This window comes from Nesoenas mayeri (assembly GCF_963082525.1).
Source record: "Nesoenas mayeri genome assembly, chromosome: 8".
Taxonomy (NCBI): Eukaryota; Metazoa; Chordata; class Aves; order Columbiformes; family Columbidae; genus Nesoenas; species Nesoenas mayeri.
The window spans coordinates 27648670-27670021 of NC_137554.1; the positions used below are offsets into that span (position 1 = coordinate 27648670).

Here is a 21352-nt window from a genome sequence, read left to right on the forward strand (position 1 = left end):
GTCCAAAAGCCCCATTTTGCTCCCTAAACCACCCCTCCACACCCCAAGAGCTCCAGAGCGCCCGACGGCAGCTCTACACGCTGAGACAAACCAGTCGCTCTCCCTCCTGCTAAGCAGTTAAATTAGAGAGTATTCAATTAATAACAGCTGAATATTCTGTCACATTTAGGAAGATGTATGGTAAGACAAGCGAGTTGTGATGTCTGTGACAGAAATGATAAAAGTTCTCCCGACACAGCCTGGCAGATACTTGGCTGGAGGAACCGCTTGCTCTCATGGACTCCAACGTCAGCACAGACACCAGGCCCAGTGCCGCCTTCAAAGGAGAGATGCTCCAAATTGCAGGGGAGAATCATTGCCAAAATCGTTTGCAGGCAGCTCCCGCCTGCTCTCCTTCTGGGATCCATCTGAGATGCAGGGATGAGACCCTGGAGAAGACCTTGGCCAAAAGAGGACCGAGACAGCGCCTGCCAGCCACCACATGGCAAGTGTCACCCAGTACAAGCTCAAACCCTCATATGTCACCTAAAGGCCATCCCATGACACTCTTCCCCCGCCCTGGTTGCCTCAGTTTACCCATCTGCAAAAAGGACAGTGAATGCATCCCAAGCAACCCACCCCAGAGGGGACCAGGGCAGGGCTGGCACAGCACCACAACCATGGGCAAGCGCCTGCCATCCGGCGAGACGTTCCCCACCTCGTTTATGGACGTAGTGTGGCCAGGGGACACGTGGGAGCAGTGCTCTTGAGGCCACCGCCTCCTCTTCTTCCTGATGGGGGGGGGGGTTGTTTTTCACCAGCGTTGTTTGCGAACACAGTTTTGTTGCTAAGAAACTACCTTCATATTGCTCGGAGAGCAAAGACAAAGCAACCGTCAAAATAACACTGTATTTTGACAGTAGCCAGATCATAACCACAAATGATCCATTTTCCTTTCTCTCCCATATGCTCATTAATGTGGTCTAAATACCATACTCCCATATATAACCCACACCATACACGTACACACGCACGGCACGTGCAGGCACTGGGGACCTGTGTGTGGGGGGCTCCATTGCATCCGTTCATCCCCCAAGCAAAAGCTGAAGGAATCAGACCTGGGAAGAGCAGAGAGGTCCCCAAGGAGGCCCCAGGGCTCCCTTCTAGGCAGGAAGGTGGCACAAGGTCTTTTAGCAAGATATACATCAGAAATAAGAGGGAGAAGGTAAGACCTCTGCTCATGCCCAAAGCAGCTGGCTCTGCATGTTGGCCCTGGTTTGGGGAGAAATGTAATTATATGTTGGCTTATTGGGTGAGTTGGGGTTGTTTGTTATGGGTTTGGTTTTTTTTAAAGTGCCAGGGGAGAAAAGGTGTGAGAAAAAATAAAACCCATTCACTGCTCAGTTTCTTAAGTGGTCTGTGCCTCTTGCTGCTTTCAGGATGGGGAGATCCTTGCACACAGGGACGATCAGAGCACCCCCTTGCCATCACCTTGGCACAGATATGTTCCCAAGCCATGTCCTCATGATCCTGAAAACCCATTTGCTAATTAACCCACCTCCTAGGGCAGGAGGACACCTCTACCTTTCCTGCTGGAGCATCTCTGGCCCCTCTTTGCTGATGCCACTGCAACTGGGAGGGCCTGGACGGATGCCAGAAAAGATGTGAAAAGCAATGCATCTGCTCCTCAAAAAAACCCACAGGAAACAGGTAAAAGAACCACGGATCCACTGCCGCCGATTTACGGGGAGGGGAAAGGCAGGTAAAAAGCAAGGCTGAAACTACAACCTGTTGTGACAAGACAGCCCAAAGGACCATGCATTTCTGCCAACCCTGAGTACAAAAAAGGCTGCCCAGAGTCTCAGCACAACCGCAGCAGTTCTCACCACCCTGGCAGGACAGCAAACACTGACCTGCTGTTCTTGACCACTACCTGCAGCGATCACCGGCTTGAAAGCCGACCAAGAGCACCGACTGGCTGGCGGTGAGGGATTGCGCCGATCTGCTTTGCACCCCTTGGCATGCAGTGGTGCAGAAGCAGCGCCTGCAGGCAGCGGCCGACAGGGCTTTGGAGAGCAGCACCCTGCTTTGGATGCTTTTCAGGGAGAAAGAGGCAGAGAACTGAAGCTGTGGGAAGCAATCCTGCAATATCTGGGTTGTCCGACTCTTCCCCGGGGCCAGCTGGAGCGTGGCTCTGGCTGATCCCTTGCTCAAGTGCAAGACGCTTCTGCACGTACCCGAAAGCCCAGCCCAGCCCCGAACGGCCCATCTCCTGCAGAGCAGCAGCTTGTGCTTTCCCTGACAAAACCTCACAGTAGGAGAAAAAGGGAAGGGTGAGAAAAGCTCTGTCGAAACCCACCAAACCCCAAACAACATTTTTCCGCAGCAGAACAAAGCCCTTGGAAATCTCTTCTCTGCTTGGGTCCCCCGACCCACATGAAAGCGGCATTTTTCTGGGCTAATTACACAGGCTGCTCTGAGCCTCCTGGCAGAATACGAGCTGCAGAGGCAGACTTCAAAGGGCTCCCAAATTTAAAATAAATAGAGAGCAAAGACAGCGTGGTCCATGGGAGCTCTCTCCCCATCGCCTGCACTGGCCGCCTGGGTTGAATGTTGGAGGTGACTCGGTTCACGAGACGCCTGGCAAGGAAAGCCGCGGGAAGAGGGGGTCGGCTAGATTTTATTTGCATGGCACATTCTCAACAGGCACAGAGGGAGGGTTTGGTCCTTGCAGGACCAGCCATGGTTGCAGCAAAGCCTTCTGAGGCCTCCATCCAAGGGAAGGACCAACTATGGAGCCTGTCTGCTAGCTTGGGTGGGCCAAGGTCAGGTTGTGGCAGAGGATGGGACAGGAGTCATTACCACATACCAGGGAGTGGTGGCCGCCATCACAGCTGGTCTAAGCACTGGCCCCAGGCACTGTGTACCTCAGTTTCCTCAGAGCTGAATGCATCCATTGCACCCAGAGCTCCTGAGATGGGATTTTCCAAACTGGTCCACCACCCTAAAGAGCAACCTTCCACAGAAAGCCTTGGCCCTGCTTGGGCCAAGTCACAGCCTGCACCCACAGCTCTTGATGGACAAGAAACCCAAGATCTGCTGCTTCCCATTCATCTGGGAGAGAGAGAAGATGCCTCTGCTGTCCCCTCCAGGAACAAAGCACCAGCCCCAAACAACCAGCACTCCATGGCCATATGTCTACCCTCCTGGCCCAGAAAGCAGCAGACTCTCCTGGCTTTCAGTAGGACACTCTGATGTGCCGGGTACAATTTACACCTGAGATGACTGGGGAAGATGAAGCCATCCGGCCAGTTCCTCCGGCCCCCACTTTTCACCCTTCCCTTTGGGCTTTATAGGGCCTTGCAGCATGGCCAGTACCCTCACTCCTCACTGATGAGCATGGAGAGATGCCTCCAAAACTGTAAGGCATGACCAGAAATCCCACGGGTCTCCAGGCTCTGGTCCTTCCATGGGCAGCAATTACCCAGGAGTGCTGCCACAAAACATTTTTGCAGAGCCTTGGAAAAGGACATGGGAGAGGAAATCCACACAGGACGCTCTAATGTTTAGGAAGATCAGCACACACAAAACCATCCTGTGAGGGATACCAGCCGTGCTCCTGAACCCAGCCAGCTCCAGCCCTTGGTCTCACTGCTTTTCCCCCAGCCTTGAGGCAAGGAGGAGGGCTGGACTGCACCCTGCGTCCTCCCGGGGAGAAGGGAGATGAGAGGAAGGATGAGGCTGGGACGGCCGAGCGTGGGTGGGATGTGGGGGGAAGGTGTCAATTAAAGCAATGAGGCCCTCTGCATCCCCGTGCCTGACAGCCGGGCTGAGCCGAGCTGACAGCCGCAGCGCCGGCTGCCTTCCCCGTCTTGCTCACCGGAGCGCGCCCCCCCCCCGCGCACCCCCGGCTCCCAACCGGCAAGGCCAGCGTAGGCGGACACCGGCAGCGGCGTGGTGTCCCTTCCCCTGCCCCCGGAGAAGCTCTTAATAATGGGAATTAACATGATTTGGGACTTCGGCAGGCCACGGCCAGCCTGCGGGTGGGTGGCAGTGGGGCCAGGTGGGAAGGCAGAGAGAGACACTGGATTGTACAGAAATAATTAATGAGTGCTGCAAGGCCTCAACTTCCATGCAGGACAGCATCAACCAGGTGCCGGGATGCAGGGAAGATGGCAATCCAGCAAGACATGGGCTGGCAAGTCACCCTCCAAACTGCCCCCGGGCAGTCAGCCTGCTCCACCTCACATCCCCCCCGGGAATCACATCCCGGGAGCCGCTGCTTCAACCCCCTGCCTGCCCTCCCCACAGGTTCAATCCGATTACTGCTGATACACATCTCCTCCAAGGGCTCCGAAACACGCCCTTCCCAGCTGAAGGATTCGCAGGGACACGGAAAACTTGTCCTGATTGCGGCATTAATGGTCGTGTGGCCCATGTCATCACCGAAATGGCCTTAGGGGGAGAGTTGATGGGTCTCTGAAGTCATCAGGACTACCCCACCTCATCTTGCTCCCCTTATTAAAACCATTCATCCTGGGAGCTAAATGAATATGTTTCATCTTCAAATGCTGAGACACAACAGCAAGCAGGCAGAGATCTAATAGAACAATACCCGTCTAATCATGCCGATTTTTCTCTCCCCATCCTGCCTTCATATTACACGCGCGGCCACGAGACCAAGCCAGGGCCGCAGGCGATGGGTGAGGATGGGGCACAGTCCGCTCCCGGCTTTGCCTCCGCTGCTGCACCTCATCCCCCCACACTAGGGTCTTCCTCCCTTTGCTAAGGTGGAAAAAAAAAAGCCCCAGGACTTTTAAAACTAATAAGCCAAATAGATACTGAGCCTAACAAGTCTAAGGGAGCCAGGGAAGCAGGGCAGACCCCCCGCCACCGGCAGACCCCTGCTTCCCACAGGAATCCTGCATGTTGCACCGTCCATGAATCATTTTGGCTCTCCTTCCTGCAACCCACTGCAGGTTTTCCCAGCTCCCGTTCCCTTAGATACAGGGTTGATATTTTTTTCCCCTTATTTGCTAAAGCACTTTTTTGCGCGCATGACATCAGAGGAAGCAAAACAATTTTGTGTCTCTCACATATTAAGTACCTCCAGTGAGGTCCCCAGCTGTGGATAGGGTGGCAGAAGATGCGGTGGATGGGAGCATCGGGAAGAGCTGGGAATGGGAAAGGTGGTTAATCCATCGCATCTTTGAAGAGCCTGCCGGAGACGCTGCCGGCCTCCCGTTCCTAACCAGGGTTTGCACAGCAAATCCCCGCTCTATCTAATTATTAACAATAATAACGGCGCCTGGCTCGCTGGATGCCATCTGGAGCCCTGCCACGCGTGCCCGCCGGCCCCGGGAGGGCCGGGAAGGGGGTGACCCCGCGGGGCGAGGGCCGGGGCCAGGGCTGGCCGGGCAGCGGGTACCAGCTCGGGATGGCCCCCAGGACCCGGCAGGCCCACCCAGGCTGCCGTGCTTGTGTTCGCTGCTGTGGCAGGCTTCATAAGGCTCCGCTCTTTGACTGGCGTTGAGTTTATGTGAAAGTAATTAACAGTAATTAATCCTTAATTACAGTAATTAGCCAAGTCGCAGTAAATTAAACCACATCTGGAGCAGATGAGGGCTTCCGAACGGGAGGCTAGTGCAGGCGACAATCGGAGAGATGCTGAATTCATCTGACAGCATCTGATTAAGGCTACCTGTTGCAAGCGGCTCATTTACATCGTGTTTTTGTTTGCGTTTGGCAGTAACCCTTTCAGCCGGGCTCCCACCCCCAACCTCCACCTCCCCATTCCCCCCACAAGAGCTTCGGCGATCTGCAAGGAGCAGGGAACAGCTCCAATCCAAGAGCCAAGGGTCTCCCCACCATGTCCCCTGACCAGCCCAGGCTACCCCAGGGTGGTGGGGATGAGCTGGCACGGGGCCGGGGAGCTGCCAGGCTCCTTCGCACCCTCCAGAGAGCCAGAGCTGCTCAGCGGATGGCATATAAACCCCCCACCCTGGGGTGACCGGGCAGGACAGAGGCAGAGCGATGGAGGCAGCCAGCTTCGCTCCTCAGCATCCCCACATCCCGCCTCCTAACAGCTACAATAATCATCATCATAAAAGACGTGGACTCCAAAGGGGAGCATATTAGCAAAAAGGGGCAGGTTATTATTAACAGCACTGAGCATTTACCCAGCACCGTGCAACCTCGGAGACCATTGGTGATGTTTAGCTACGTTCACAGGGAGGGGGAAATCCTTCCCTTCCCTTTTTTCCTATAATGGAAAAAACACAAGACAGAGAGGTGAAACAGGATATGAGAGGCTCGGCTATGGCTTGTCATGTTTGAATACTGAAAGAGCGAGCTCGGGAAGCAAACTGCACTGTCCTGACTCGGTTTCATGCTTTCATCCCACGCGGCCAGGATGTGTGTCTGCCTCTCAGCTATTATAAAAATCTGGGAATAATTCACAAAAATATCTTTCACTCTTCTGGTCCTCAAACCATGCCACTCACCAGCACCCCAAAACCTGGGACAAGGATTTCCATCAAGGCAGGGAGATGCCAACGGGATTTCAAGAGCGGAACTGCAACCATGATGGTCCAAACACAACTGTCCGATTTCAGTAGTTAGCGCAAAACCTTCAAGGCTTAACCACACAAAATTCATCAGCATGAGGGTCCTGTGTATTTTGCCTTTTCATCATATGGTACAGGGTGAATGGGTGGCTCCCAAAGCCTAGGCAGGGAGTGTTAAAAAACCCTTTGATACTGAAATATTGTCTCTCCTCTGGAACTAAAACCATGCAGGACTGCCAAAGCCAACAGCTGCAGCAGGCCCTGGAAACGATCAGAAGAACCTTGCCTTATGAAACACGGAAAAGAGCTACATTTGCCCTTGATTACAAAATAAAAAGCAATGTTTTGAATTTCCTGTGCACAAAAGAGCCCCGCAGAAAAAATGTGGTTTCCCAACCTCCACTTTGACCCCGTATCAGGCAGGACTCCCCCGAACCCTAAAATGCAACCAAGTGCTGAAACAGCCATGACCAGCTTATATCCAACATCTGCCACACCAGAAACACACTTTATAATCTACATCTTGTAGGAGACAGGCAAATCCACATCTTGTTTCTCCTACCAAGGAGAAACATGGTGTCCCTCAGCCACCAAACACACCAGGAAGAATGAAGCAGACTGAAGTGATGCTCCACCAAACGTGACCTTCCTGAGCTAGGCAGGTCTCTGAATGTCAATGCTACCTCAACATGGCTCCACTGGTGCAAGAACAGCGTGTGCCCGATGAGGGGGAAAAGGATTTTTCAGTCTAGTTAAAACAGGGGGGAGGGTTCCTGATCCACAGCCCCAAAATGAACTCACACTGTCCTTTCACTGCAATTTTACTTCAAATCGATAGTTTTCTAAATGGATATTCCATCAGCTTTGTACTTGAGATCCTTCACAGCTCTGGCATTTACAGCAAATCACATTATCTTGCTGCAGCCAGATTTTTGGCTTAAAAAAAATTAAATAAAATTCATATGAATAAAAGATTCCCTCAAAAATGTCTTCTAGAAACACACTCCCTAAATCCACAATGCCAGCATTTTGCTTTCCACAAAGATAACATAAATGGGGAAGCTGCAACCAAATGGGCAAAGGCTGCTCCAGCCAGGCAGAAGGGGCGCAGGACACCGCTCTGCTACAGAGGCAGCAATGACCTCAGATGGTTCAACGGTGGAGGCAGGAGAGCCTGGTTGGCTCTACTTCTCCGCTGCCAGTATTGGCCAACAGCTATCTGCACACACCGTAGATGCTAAAGGTTTGTCCTTCGAAGTTGCAAAATATGCAACATCTCAACTTGGGTAAACAAACAAGCTTTCAGTGCGTGGGCAACTCAACACTCTTGGGAAGACGGTTGTTCTGGATCCAAGCAGATGTTTCATTTTGGCTTGTGCTTGTCTTTGTATGTGAATTTCCTCCAATCCCACCTGGCTACAAAGCCTGATCTCTGCACACACAAGGAAGCCCCTTCCCTGTGCATCGAGAGGCTCAAGAGAAACAGCTCCCAAGACAGGTCTCAGCTGTCCCACCCTGGATTGGGATGTGATGAGACCCTTCTCCCCGAGAGACAGCACAGGTGAAGTGGTGCAACCTCCTCTACCCACCTGCCCATTGCTCCTCTCAATGCTGGCAAAGACTTGCAGGAATATGAGGACTGAGTCAGTGACTCCTACAAGATGGATCAATGATGTTGCTGCTGGGTCCAACCAGACCCAAATCTAAAAGCTCTCTAAAACTCCAGTGTTGCTCAGCCCAGTTGCCTTTTCAAGCCCAAATAGGCCCTCAGGACTTCTCATTGCAAAAGTCCTACAAAGAGCAACCCAGTGGTTGCTCCATTTCTAGTAGTTTTGTACCAGGTCAAATGAGAAAACAAACACAATCACAAAAAAACTAATGATTCCATGACGAGGGGAGGCACATCTCGCTTCTCCTCTCCAGGGGAAGGGAGATGTGGCCGGACCCAGCGACTCGGCCAGGTGGCCCTTCCCCAGCCATCAAATATCACCTTTTTTGGATCAAACGCTAGTGTAACAATTTTAACCCAAAACCAGTATGTGTACATATGAAGTTTCCAAATAAAACAAACTAAATCTAAGCCTCTAGGACTTACAGTCCAGGACAGGAACACAGCCCAAGGGCCTCGGGACGCAAGAGGCAGTAGATCTGCCCAGCCTGGCCATGGACCCAGTGGGAATGTCCCCGTCATCGCAGATGGACACGCGCACGCACAGACACGTGTGCGCTCCTTTCAGGCTGAAGACTCGGGTCCCTCCTCATCTGCATGGTTCGAATTAATTATACACTTTAATTTCATGAATTATTAATTTGATTCTGACTCGGCAGCTTACGATTATCCAGTGCTACAGACTATGCAATTCCAGCTTCATTAAAACATCACCAGCTGCCTGAGAGACAGACATTAAATAGCAGAGAGTAATAATAAAATTAAGCTCCCTGCGCATAGCAACAGAGTCTTCCCCAGCCGCACGCGGCCAGGGCCCAACTGGTAAATAGGTCCCTTCCAGGAGCTTTATTCCCTTCCCGAGGCTGGTCCCTCCCTCACCGGGAAGATGCTGCTCCCGGGATGCAGGACCAGGGGTCTGCAGGAGCATCCCTGGCATAGGGGGCATGGCCGGGTGACGAGGGTGAGCAGCACCCCCCTCCCAGTGCCCTTAGCAAGGATGGGGAAGGCTCCGGGGCTAACGTCCACTCCAAATAAATAAAGCCAGAGCGCTGCCTCCCAGCGTCTCCCTGGCAAAACAATTTATAGAGGGAAAATGTCGGAATTTAGACATTCCATTTAGCTGCTTCAGAAATCTAAGGACCCCAAACCTTGTGGGATTTGAGAAATCGATGGAATTAATTAAGGGAGATGTCCAGCGGTCTCCGCTAAGTAATCAGCAGGTACAGTAGACCTGAAATTCTATAAAGAAAAATGGGAAGGGATGACATTGAAGGAGGCAGTGGGGATTAAAAAATGAGCATCCGAGTGGTAAAGGCGCATACCCATTGATCGCTGCATTACGGATTAAGGCTTCAACGAGCAGCCAGAAGATTCTGTAGCAGAAAATGGTTACAGAGGATGAGCATGAGCAGAGCGGATATATATAACCTCTGACAGCCGGGAACAACTGAGACAGAGGACAGCGCTGCGGCGAACCCCAGAGCAAGAAAGTTTTGGGGAGGGGGGAGGAAGGGGAGGCGAGGGGAGCTGGGAAGGAGCCATTTTGTGCAAGGGAGACCTGCCCAGGAGGACGGAGCCGTGTCCCCTGCCCACCCCAAGGAGGAAGGTGGAGGGGACACCCGGTGCCACATGGGGGGAGACACAGGGTTGGGCAGCGAGGTGGGGAGGGAGCACTTGCATCAGCAAATAGCTGATGCCTGGCTGTAAGGCACAGCCCAAGCAGACACGTAGGCACAGATTAGACCTGCCTGTCACAGGGACCACATTTCACCTCTGTGCCCTGCCACGGGCTCTTAAGGTCACCGCTGTCTTTAATCCTGTGCCCCTTCACGGTCCTGTGCTTTGGTTTCCCAGCCATCCCACCTCCCATGGGATGATTGCGTCCAAGCCCAGGAAAATCACCACTTGGACCGTGTCCGCACGGCAACAGCTTCCCGAGGTCACCCTGCCCACAGCGTAGCCCCGGGATGTGCAGGTACCTGTCCCCAAAAACCAGGCTGGACACTACTCACAGAGGCAATGCTGTGTTCAGGGGCAGGCCGATGGTAAGCACCATCCACCCTTGGAAATTAAGAAAGCAGCACAATCCTGTCTTCAGGCACTCTGAGTATGCACAGGAGGGGATTTAAACAAGATCACCTGGGAGGTGCCACCCTGAAGCCCCCGAGCCTGCAGCCACTCGCCCACCCAGCGCTAGCACTGTGTCTGTACCACCATTTGGGACCAACCCCAGGCAGAGGTGCTTCTCCAGAGCTCCTAACATCGCCCAGACCATGGTACCCAACGGCGTCACATGGCAGCTGGTTCAGACAAGACTTCAGCGATGTGGTGAACTCAATTTTCTGTGCTTAAAACAGATCCTCCCGGGGAATGTTACAGCTACATCCAACGCCTTGTGCAAACAGAGGAGGAAACCCTTGGGAAGCAGCATCCCACCCGGCCATCCCGTCTGCTGCAGAGGGAGGGAGAGAGGGCAGCAAAACTGAACTGGGATCGCTGGAACATTTCGATGAAAAACCTCAAAAAATAAAACCGAACCCCTGGAGCCGCATGTGGCGGCAGCTCCGTGTCTGCGGAGGTCGCAGGGCCAGGCCAACCCCCGCTGCCCTCCCTCCTCATACATATGCATCATTGCACACGCTGAATGTCAGTGGTGCCAGCAGCCAGCGGGGACCCTCGCTTCGCGGGACAAAGACAGGTGCTCTGGGGTACGGGAGGCACAGATCGGCGGGGTGCAGGGGGGAAAAGGGCTCACTCCACGCACAACCGTGGCTGTGGGCACCCAGCTGCTTCAGGAGGCGGCTGCAAGGCAGTGAGGATGGTGAGGCCGAAGCATGCTTCCAGCAAAAGGCTGTCTGCAGCCCGCTGTGCCCTGTGGGTGCCTGGACAGGTCCAGCAGCCCCTGTGCCCACCACCACTCACACACACAAACACAGAGGATTATCTCCATCCTTCATCCCTTAAATATCTTTCAAAAATCTGGGACCAAAAAAGCATGTGTGAAGGTCATGGGTGTTTTTATCCAAACACAGTGAGAACATCCTGGCTGGGGAGAGGTCTCCAAAACATCTTCCCTCCCCAGTGTGAGCTGGGCCACCTTCCCCATCCTGCAGGAAACACTGGGGGAACCTCCACGGGGCATCAGGATGTCCCCTCTTGGGTGGCGCTGAGAGACAGAGCAGGACACCAACTGGACCGTGTCCCCTCCATCATCCAGGAAGACAGCATAGCCTTCCCCAGTGCTGCTGAGGGACACAGAAACCCCAGTCTCTATGCCAGGCAAGCCACAGTGACGAGGGGACAGGATGGCAGAAGTGAGATGCTCCTACATGCAGAAGGCTGAACACCGTGTGCCCAGACCCAGCACAACAAGACGCTAGTGTAACGAGGCCATGACGTTATGAGAATGACGGGTCTAGCAGACGCAGTGGCACAAACACAGCTCAACCTTTCTCCCCAGAAAGGCTTCTCCTGTGTCCAGGCTGGACTACAAAGGCTCTCTGACTCCACTTCTCTGCACATACATCCTTGCATCCAGCCCCTCTGGCTCCAGCCCCAGGTGCCCTCAAGCCAAGCCCAACCTGTCCCCAGGCAGGAGCTGCTAATCCCACCACCCCAGCCAACAGCGACGCCTTCAAATCACACTTGGGAGGCCTTACGGGTGCCCAGCGACACGCCAGGCGGTGCGTGTTTTACAATCCATGTGTCGAAGAGCCCTGAGCAAAGGCTGTAGCAGATGCAGAGCGTTCAGCAGATTCCCTCCCCTGGCTGCATGACAGCGGGAGGAGGCAGGGAGCAGCCCCAGCCCTCTGCCCCCGCCTCCCCGGCCCCCAGCAGGCATCTGGCATCCAGCACCGCGAGCTCCCGGGGCAGGCGTGCTCCTCGCCACAAACATCCTCCCTCCGAGCAGGACGCCTTCTCCCATGGGGCAAACATTAGTGGGACAACTGGAAACGTTCAACTTGATTATAATGCTTTAAGAAAAGGTCACGGTGAAATTTCAGCGCTTTACCTTGAGCTCTGTTTGTTCTCCACGGGATGAGATGGGAAGAGTCAGCTTGCCCTGGCTCGTGGCAGCCGCGGAGCTCTGATTGCATTTCACGGGCCGGCAGGAGGCTGTCGAGCCGCAGCGAGCCCCCCAGCCCAGGGGACTGAGATAAGACACCATGGACATGCTTGTGGGGGCACACGCTGGACCACCATGCCACAGCTGGAACACCACACCATAGCTAGACCATGTTTATCCTCCGAAAGTTGCCCAACCCCTAGATGATCTTGCACTCTGCTTGCACCAAAAAGCACGGAAAAGCAGCCAGCAATTCTTAGATAGCATCTCCCTCAGAGTCAGGAAGGTTTTCCAGCACACCATTTGGCTTCATCTTTTCAGGCCTCAAAAAGAGCTGCGGCCAAAACTGCAGTAAGGCAGCGGCACTGAGGGACTGGAGCATGATTCAAGCATCACCCAGCCCACAGGTGACCCTCAGCCACCACACCAGGCCCACCGGCACTTTCCCCTGCTCCCAGGGCAGGAGGGCGAAGCAAGGACAGCCAGTACTGAAGGGCATGGCTTCTGCCAGCACTACAAGCAGGACCAGGTCTCAGCCCTCACTGAGCAGCATGAAGCTCAGGAGCACTCTATCTTCCCCAGCTCCTATCCCTGTACTCCAGCACGATTGCTTTTGGACTCATTAACAAGTCATTTTGCTATCCAAGCTGAGGTGTACAAGGATGACCCACTGAAAGGGCAACAACTGGTGCAGAAGGTGGCCAGAGCTCCCCAAAATGCATGAGTGCAGGACAGCAGCAGCCCAGCAGCTCTCCTCTTCTGCACATCGAAGTGAGAGAAGCTCTGACCCACAGCAAAGGGTTTGCTACCAGTTGGGTGAGAGGAAAACCAGGGTCAGTTTTGTCTGTGGCCAAGTGAAGGATGCTCTGCCCCCAGCAACGTTCCTGCTGCAGTAATTAAATCTGTCATTCACCAATTTGCTGCCAGGGGAGTTCTCTAAAGGTCTCCAAGCAGAGTCAGGAGATGAGTGCTTAGTGGAGATGGAGCCTTTTGTAGCTGCTGGGGTCTGGGCTGCCAGGCCCAGGTGAAAGGAGGAGGAAAAGCCTGTGGGATCTGCCTCCAGCTGGGACAACTCCCCAGGAAAGGGCAGGCAGCAGAGGGTTTGGGGGAAGATTTTAAAAATAGCCAGTTCCAGCAAACTGGACTGAAAACACGAGGTGCCGAGTGCTCTTGCAGCACCTGGGTAGCTGGGAAGGGCTCAGCATCCTTCCCCTTCCTTTGCAGTCCAGCCTGCAAAGCCTTGCCCAAAGAGGAGAAAGTTTGAGATGCTACTACAGCACAAATGATTATTTCCTGACACCTGCCGATGCAGCCAGAGCACAGGCGTGATACTCCTCGAAAAGGCAGGACACAGCTGGCGGGTCCCCTCAGCAGCATCCTTCCACCAAAAGCCCACCCTGGAGAAGGCAATGCCTGTTCCAAAGACGGGATCAATACCTTGGCTTGTTGGTGGGGCTGCAGCAGACCCAGGAGGACAGAGACCCTGATCCCCACAGTGCTTGCTCTTGCTTTTCCGGAACATGCAGACACACCTGCCCGCAGAGCCAGGATGCTGTATTCCCACCACTCCGGCACTGCCGCTCGCAACAACTCCCAGCTGCTGCCAAAAGGTATTTTTAGCTGCATTATTTATTTGAACACCTGCCTGAGATTTCAAGGCAGAGTACGGAGCCTGAGCAGCGGAGAGAGGGAGGGAGGAGCGGCACTGGGAGATCTGGACCATTTCCACTGGAAGATTCGAGAGTGGAGACACAGGCACAACGGAGCAAGACTTGGGCTATGCTGAGGAAGAGGATGGTGCGGCCGCAATCACACACCTGCACCACAAACAGCACCAGGATAACCCAGCTGTACCAGTGGGACGGAACAGCCGAGCACCAGTGCAGACTGGGAAGATGCTCAAGCCACCCTCATGGAGAGGCTGTTTACAGGGAAATGGGGCTCGTTAGGTAGCCAGCCACATATGGTTTCAAAATGCTCAGGTGCCTGCAGCAGGAATGCCTCAGGTCTCACTGCTGTATATCATAACCCCATTTGGGGAAGAAAAAAACATAAAACTGCTCTCTTTCCTTTACACAAAACCAATTCCACCTCAAAAGCAGCCTGTTGACCGTTTTGGAGAGACAGCCCCAGAGGAAAGATGATAAGGTGAGCAGAAAGTGAGGGAAGGACAGATACTGAGAGGGAGGACAGACATACTTCACACTTCTTCCCAAAGATGGAGATGCCCACACATACCTTGGGGTTTTGGGGAGCCATGGGTTAACTGAAGGACCAGGCAGTGGGCACACAGAATACGATACAATACACCTGCATTATTTTTGAAAGGTTTTCTTGTCACCCCATTTACTGATGTGAACAAAACCTGCTGCCTCCCTCCCGGCTGTGCTGAAATAATCCCCCCTCTCTTTGAAATCAGCCAGGAAAAGGAGGAAAAAAAAAGAAAGAATGTAAAAAAGAAAAGAGCATCTAAAAATAAAGGCCAGGCCAGAGTATGTGCCTCTTGGTTGGGCTCCTGTGCTCACAGATCTGCTTATTTTGGCCTATCTCTCCCCAGCGATAAGGCAGCTAACAGCCCGTTATCAGCCAGTCGGTGAAAATGTGCTCCAGCCTGATTAGGGCTCAGTCTTTGCCAAGGTTATAAACAGCCGTTATCGTTCTCCCAAACAGAATAATCCGGACAGTATCAGCTCAGAAACATATGGGCCACACAGCGAAGATAGCCGCTGACGGACACTTCATTTTAATTGTAACGAGTGGTTAGCAGCAGCCTCCAGACAACAGACACAACTGCCCAATTGGCAGCGGGTTCGCATCTCCTGCATCCCTCCTCCCTCCCGCTCGCTGTCACTTTCCTCCTCTCCTCGGTTTTGCAGACCCTTGGGTGAGCACCCCGTGACGCTGGGGGAGCCCAGCCTGGTCCCTGGGGGCAGCGAGCATGTAGCCCCCTCCCCATCTCTGCAGGTGGGTAGCAGTGGCACAAGCATGGCCATGTCACACCTCATGTCATTACGGCCAGGCTGGTGTGAGCGGGGAGCAAGAGGCCGCTGGGATGGTGGGGAAGGACCTGTGCCCATCTCTCCACAGGGCAGAGTGATGGTCCCCAGTGGACAGAGCATCACCCTGGTCCCCGCAGCATCCCGGCAGCCCTCGCTGCCTGCCCGTGTGCCAGCTCGGCAGCAGGCAGGGTGCGGGAGGAGCGGCAGTAAACCCTCATTTTACATTCTCCCAGTGTCCCTTCTGTGTCATACTTCTTTTTTTTCCCTTTCCACCCCTCCCTCTTCCCAAAAGGGGTGGTTTAGCTCATAGAGTCTTAAACACATTTGCATTCCCGAGACAAGCTCAGGCATAAATTCATCTCAGTGCAGGGGTCTTTTTTTATTTTTTTTTTCTTTCCTCCCCATCCTCCCTCTTTTCCTCCCTTCTCCTTTTCTCTCCAAACCCGAAATGAATTCAGCGAGAACCCTTGCAATTCTAGCCCTGTCACACTGCACAACACGGGATTACAAGGGATAGACTGCTTTCCTTTTCTTCAGACTCACGGCGTGCAGGGTTGCTGCTTGGTTTTGTTATTAACAATACGCAGGGATAAGGCTCTTAGCCCTATTAGCTGCACTAACCTTCTTCCTACTTTCTTGTCCAGCCAGCTCCAGTCTCCCAGAAACTGCACCTGAGCTCCATCCACCCCGCAGGGAAAAAGCAAAATAAAAAGGGGAACGCCCCTCCAAAAAAACACCAAGACAGCAAAATATTGATATGAGGAGTCAAGCTAAAAACCTTTAGAAGACCCAGGACTGAGCTTCAAGTCACGGATGCTTTCTCAGATCATCTGTATTCCTATCTCGGTGCCAGCGGAGCTGTGATCAGAATATCCAAGGTCTCATAAAAGATTCAGGGCTTATTGACTTCCTTGCCTACGCTGGCGGCTCGTGATGCTCCTGCTCCCGCTCAGCCTCCAAAGCACCCGCTGCCCTTTGCAAGGTGCCACCGTGGGTGCCAGACTTGAAGACATCAACTTCTGTGGCTGTGCTGGCCCGGCAGAGCAGGGCAGCGGAGGAAGGCTCTCCTCCCGAGCTGGGGGATGTATTCCCGTCCCCCAGCCACGGCAAGAGGTGATTCAAGAGACCTTTCACCCCAAAGACACCCCCACCCCAAAACAAATCCCTCTGAAGATGTCCCCACTGCCGCTTCGGCAGCACCAGCCACCACGACGGGTGGACAATGTTGCAGGCACAGTGGGCAGAAAAGTGGATTTATGAGTTATTCTAGTTCGAGTCACACATTTAGATGAAATCAGCCCCAAGCTGGAGAAAGAAAATTTACATCAGGGACCCCTTGAGAGCGGGTTTCCCCCCGGATCGTATGTGGGATGAGCTCTCTGAGGGCTGTCTCTGGCAGCACTGCAGCCCGGTTTTGCTGCATAAGCAGCTTTGAGCAAATGTGCCGACCAGAGAATCCAGTCCCTGCAAATTTATGATCGGTGTTACTCAGCTGCAGCCCTGAGGAGAAGATGGGATATGGGCAGACCCCCAGCCCTTGGAACACACCATCCCACCATCACTCATGTACTCACTGGTTTTAGGCACAAAATACCAGGTGCATGGTGAACGTGGTATAAATTGTGTAGCTTACACACTGGAGGGTTTCATACGTGAGTTATACAGAGATATCCATGAACAACACGTAAAACCAATCACGATATAACCATCAAATCCACCCAAGCATCCTATCAATTGTATTTCTGCATCACCTTTTAGCCTTACATGTGCACCAAGACTCCATACTAGAAGACACCACACCATACAGGAAATAAATCCATATTAAAAGAAAATACTGCACAGGAGCACATAAATTTATATATACATACATGCTCAAACACACACGTGCATCTGTTTGTTTACACATCGTATGTGTATGCACCCCTCACACAGCACGTGCATATACACCCTCGTACGGCTTTACCAGACACACACGTATATACATATCCGCACAGTCTATAGACTATTTATACATACACAAACTATACAAACGCTCTACGCAGCCTGCTCGGTGACAGCTCAGATTTTCAGTAATATCATAATATTATTTTTTAGATCAGTTAAGGTATAAAATGTGCGCTCTCTCAGTCTTTAATATTAATAAGTCTTGTAACTAGCAGTTTCTCGTAGCTCCGAATTCTTGAGCACAACTAGAAAGGGCACTTATCCTGAAAAATCTAATAAATTTACAGTTTTATATACTTCCTTCAATTGTAAAAGTCTTGTTCAATAAACTTTAAAATGCCACTATAGAGCAATAACACAGACAGTATAAACCCAGCCCTGGGAAAGCTGTGCAACCAGAAATTGTTCCCCTTTCTGCTACAGCAATAAAGTTTTATATGTTTGAACTGACTGTAAAAAGGTTTGAATGTTGGCAACTGGGGAATAATCTGTCTTCTTTATAGTTATTATCATATTTCCCACAAGACCCTTTGGTCTGTGTCAATCCTTCTCGTATATGACACCTTTGTACTGTCAGCGAAAGCAAGAATACTTAACTTTTTGCGTGTGTGCGCGGCTGTGACTGGAGGTCCTTTGCTCTGCTTTTCTTCAGATTACAGCACCCGGGAATAAATTACCTGTGACGTGCTGCGATGGAAGCCTTTTACCAAAACAAGCTGATTTGGAGCGCAAAGCTCCATTAAAAAAACATTTAAAAAATAAAGGGATTTGTGGACCAGTTCTCAGGAAGTAAGAGTGGTTGTCACCGAAAAGGAACGCTGCTGCCACCAAATGGGGATGCTACTGACCCCACAGGTCCCCAGGACACCGTGGCTGCACCCCCAGGGCAGGTGGCATCCCCCAATGGTGGCATCTCCCCATTATTCTTTTACAAGGAAGAAATTTTCGGTTGAGATCATCTCCTCTTGCATCTCTGACACCATCTGAAGACACAGGCAGGTCCAGCACCAGCATCCCCAGGTTTGGTGGGTGGAACCAGAGCACCCAGAAGCCTCCTAGACAGAAACGTTTTGGGGATTCTCACTGAATCCCAAAGAAATCTGACCCAGATCCCAAAGAAGCAGCAGGTAAATACAAGGAAATTCCTCAAACTCATCCATTTCAGAAATGGATGATGCTCTAAATTGGTTGCAATTTTTAACTAGCAGGGAGCTCATAAAACAAAATGGGGATGAATTTTGTCACAAGACCTACAGCAAGCCTGGGCATTGGCATCATCTCTTGGCTGATCTCCGGAGGATCCGCTGTGGCTGTGGGGTGCGAGGATGCAGGAGAACCCAGTCCTCAGCCTTCAGCCACCCAACGCCACGCGATCCCCAACCACAGGCTGTCTTTCAGATGGAAAAGATGAGGCTCAATCAGAGATTGAGATGTCAGGAGAAGTGATGTTAAAGCACGCTTGAAAAATGAAAAATGAGGAGTCACCAAGACCAGATAATACCTGCCTAAGAGTTCTGCAGGGACTCAAATAAAATGATTGCATATTTTCATTAGCAGCTCAATCTCTCATTACACTAGAGGACACCAAGTGTCATACCCTATTTTTAAAAAATGGAGTGAGATGAGCCACAGATTCACCGACTTGTGAGTCTCCCTTCAGTACCGGCTAAGATGATAAATAGAGAGGATAAAGCCTTGAGATGGACACGATACCACCGAGATTAACTAGCAGTGCCCATAAAGAAGAAGAAAACGTACCTCGCTAATCTATTACAATTGCTGCACACCCAGCCACAGAAGACACGAAGCACAGTTGGTGTTGTTTGGACTCCCTCAAAGTTTCCTTAGTGGACAAATTTAACTCTTCTCCCAGCAAAAGCAAGGACTAAAAGGTTTGTTAAGAGGTGGAAGAGAGTAGAAATAAACGGCTTTTTCAACAAGGCCATAGGCATAGGTGGTTTGCCCACTGCTGCTCAATACGTCTATGGCCAGGAGAGGAGCATAAGCAGCAGCAGGTCTGAGAACAAGAACAACGCAGGTTAGTAAGGACTGATCGAGGCTGAGGTACTCCTCCAAGGATGTGTGAACGAAGCTCCATGAGCTGGAGATAAGATGGTGGGTAAAAGTCAGCGAGGGTAAAATGCACAAGGAAGTAATTTAATTACTCACGCACACTGGCTACGACAAACTTTGCGCGGTCAGGCCGGAGGCCAAGCGAAGCGTGAAGGGAAGGGGCGGTGAGAGCTGCCAGGGCTGCAGGAGGCCCCGCGTCCAGGCTGCCCCCCACCCCCTGCAGACCCATCATCCTTGTAAGAAACACGGAGAGAGACTTTTTACCAGGGCCTGTAGTGCTAGGACAAGGGATCACGGGTTTAAACTAAAAGAGGATAGAGTTAGATTAGACATAAGGATGAAAAGCTTTATGAAGAGAGTGGTGAGATGCTGGAAGAGGTGGATGCCTCATCATTGGAACTGTTCAAGGCCAGGCTGGAGGGGGGCACTAGGTCATCTTTGAAGGTCTCTTCTCTAAACCAAACCACTCTGTGGTCCTGTAGGCAGGGAACAGTGGCACCCACAGGGTTTCCTCATAGGCGAGCTATGGAGAGACTCTATAAGGAGGAGAGATGGAAACAAGCACCAAACCCTCATTAACCTTCAAAATACAATTTGACAGTCAAGTGGAAAACTGGAGAAGCCGTTGATGTGAACCAGAAGAAGAGGTCAGAGGCCCATGCAGCCTGCCCTCCCCAGGCGTAACCACAGAGATGGAGAGGCAACAACCACCACGTCTTCTCTCCACCCAACCCGTCCCTCCAGACGTGAGAAATGACATTTGAAACACAAACCAAGCACCAGAACCATGAGGTTTCAGTTCTGGACCCAAGCTTAGCACTTTGCACAATCAGCCATGAATGAAGGTGAAACTCCTCAGCTTCCCAGCACCTCTGTCACTGATGAAAGAAAAAAAGCCAAGTTGAGGGGCACCTCTTCTCCTGCTCTGTGCTCCTCTCCTCACCGTCTGAGCCACCAAGATCTCCACATCCACCCTCAGCAGGACCCCAAAACCAGAGCCATCCCGAGTGAGCCATCAGGCCGCTTGCCAACAGCTGCATCCCTCTGCACCTCCCAAGCAGCACAAGCCCCTTCGCTAACAAGCAAGGAATAAATCTCTTGGTGCTCACCATGAAGATGCTCCATCCCAGGCTTCTGGCAAGTGCTGCTGTGTGTGATAGGACCTCTGCATCACTCCCCTCCACAGGGACAACCTGGCTCTTCCCACCACATCTCAGCATCCCAGCATCTTCCCACCGCATCTCAGCATCCCAGCATCTTCCCACCGCATCTCAGCATCCCAGCAACTTCCCACCACACCTCAGCATCCCAACATCTTCCCACCGCATCTCAGCATCCCAACATCTTCCCACCGCATCTCAGCATCCCAGCATCTTCCCACCACACCTCAGCATCCCAGCATCTTCCCACTGCACCTCAGCATCCCAGAATCTTTCCACCACACCTCAGCATCCCAGCCCTGAACCCGATGGATCTCAGTGCCTCAGGCAAGCAGGTCATGCGCCCTCCATCCCACCCACGGTGCAGCAAGGGTTAAGTCCAGCCGGCAAGGCGCATCTCTGTTGCAAGAGTCCATTACCTCCCGCCACATTACCTCATTCATTTCTTATATGCGGATGGTTTATTCTCCCATGAGCACCCTCGCTGGCAGACATGGCTAGTGTAAAGTCCCCTCCCTCCCCTGTATTTCTCTATCCATCACATTTAACACTCTGACAGTAACAGTCTATAATGTTTCTATTCTACAAAACCGCTCTGTCAACTCCGGGCTTCCAGAGCAGCAACTGAGGAAAATAAATAACATCAACGCCAGGCCCGACAGTATCACAGCTTGCTTTCTGCTGGGGGTTTATTTTTTTCTTTTTTTTTTTTCTTTTTTTTTTGAGAAAGGGAAAAAAAGAAAGGAGATAGGGGAAAAAGTGCAGGCATGTAACATGCGGGCGTTTCCACCGCACCCAAACGAAGGCCTGGGAGACCCTTGGAGATGCATTTCCAATGCAGACGAAAGGGGAAACCGCTGTTTCTCTCACACTGTGCCCGTATTCCTTAGGGACAC

At 52.3% G+C, this 21352-nt stretch overlaps 1 protein-coding gene across 4 annotated transcripts in view; it reads right to left on the reverse strand.

Annotated features, from left to right (window-relative positions):
- PBX1 (PBX homeobox 1) overlaps positions 1–21352 on the reverse strand; it is a 127241-nt gene that overhangs the window by 41115 nt on the left and 64774 nt on the right. The window contains exon 1 of one of the 4 annotated variants that reach the window (XM_080348629.1): positions 14519–14781. The exons of the other annotated variants lie outside the window; for them this stretch is intronic. The gene's annotated coding sequence lies outside the window, so the exon portion shown is untranslated. Of the gene's footprint in view, positions 1–14518; positions 14782–21352 lie in introns of those variants that run through there. 4 annotated transcript variants of the gene reach the window in all.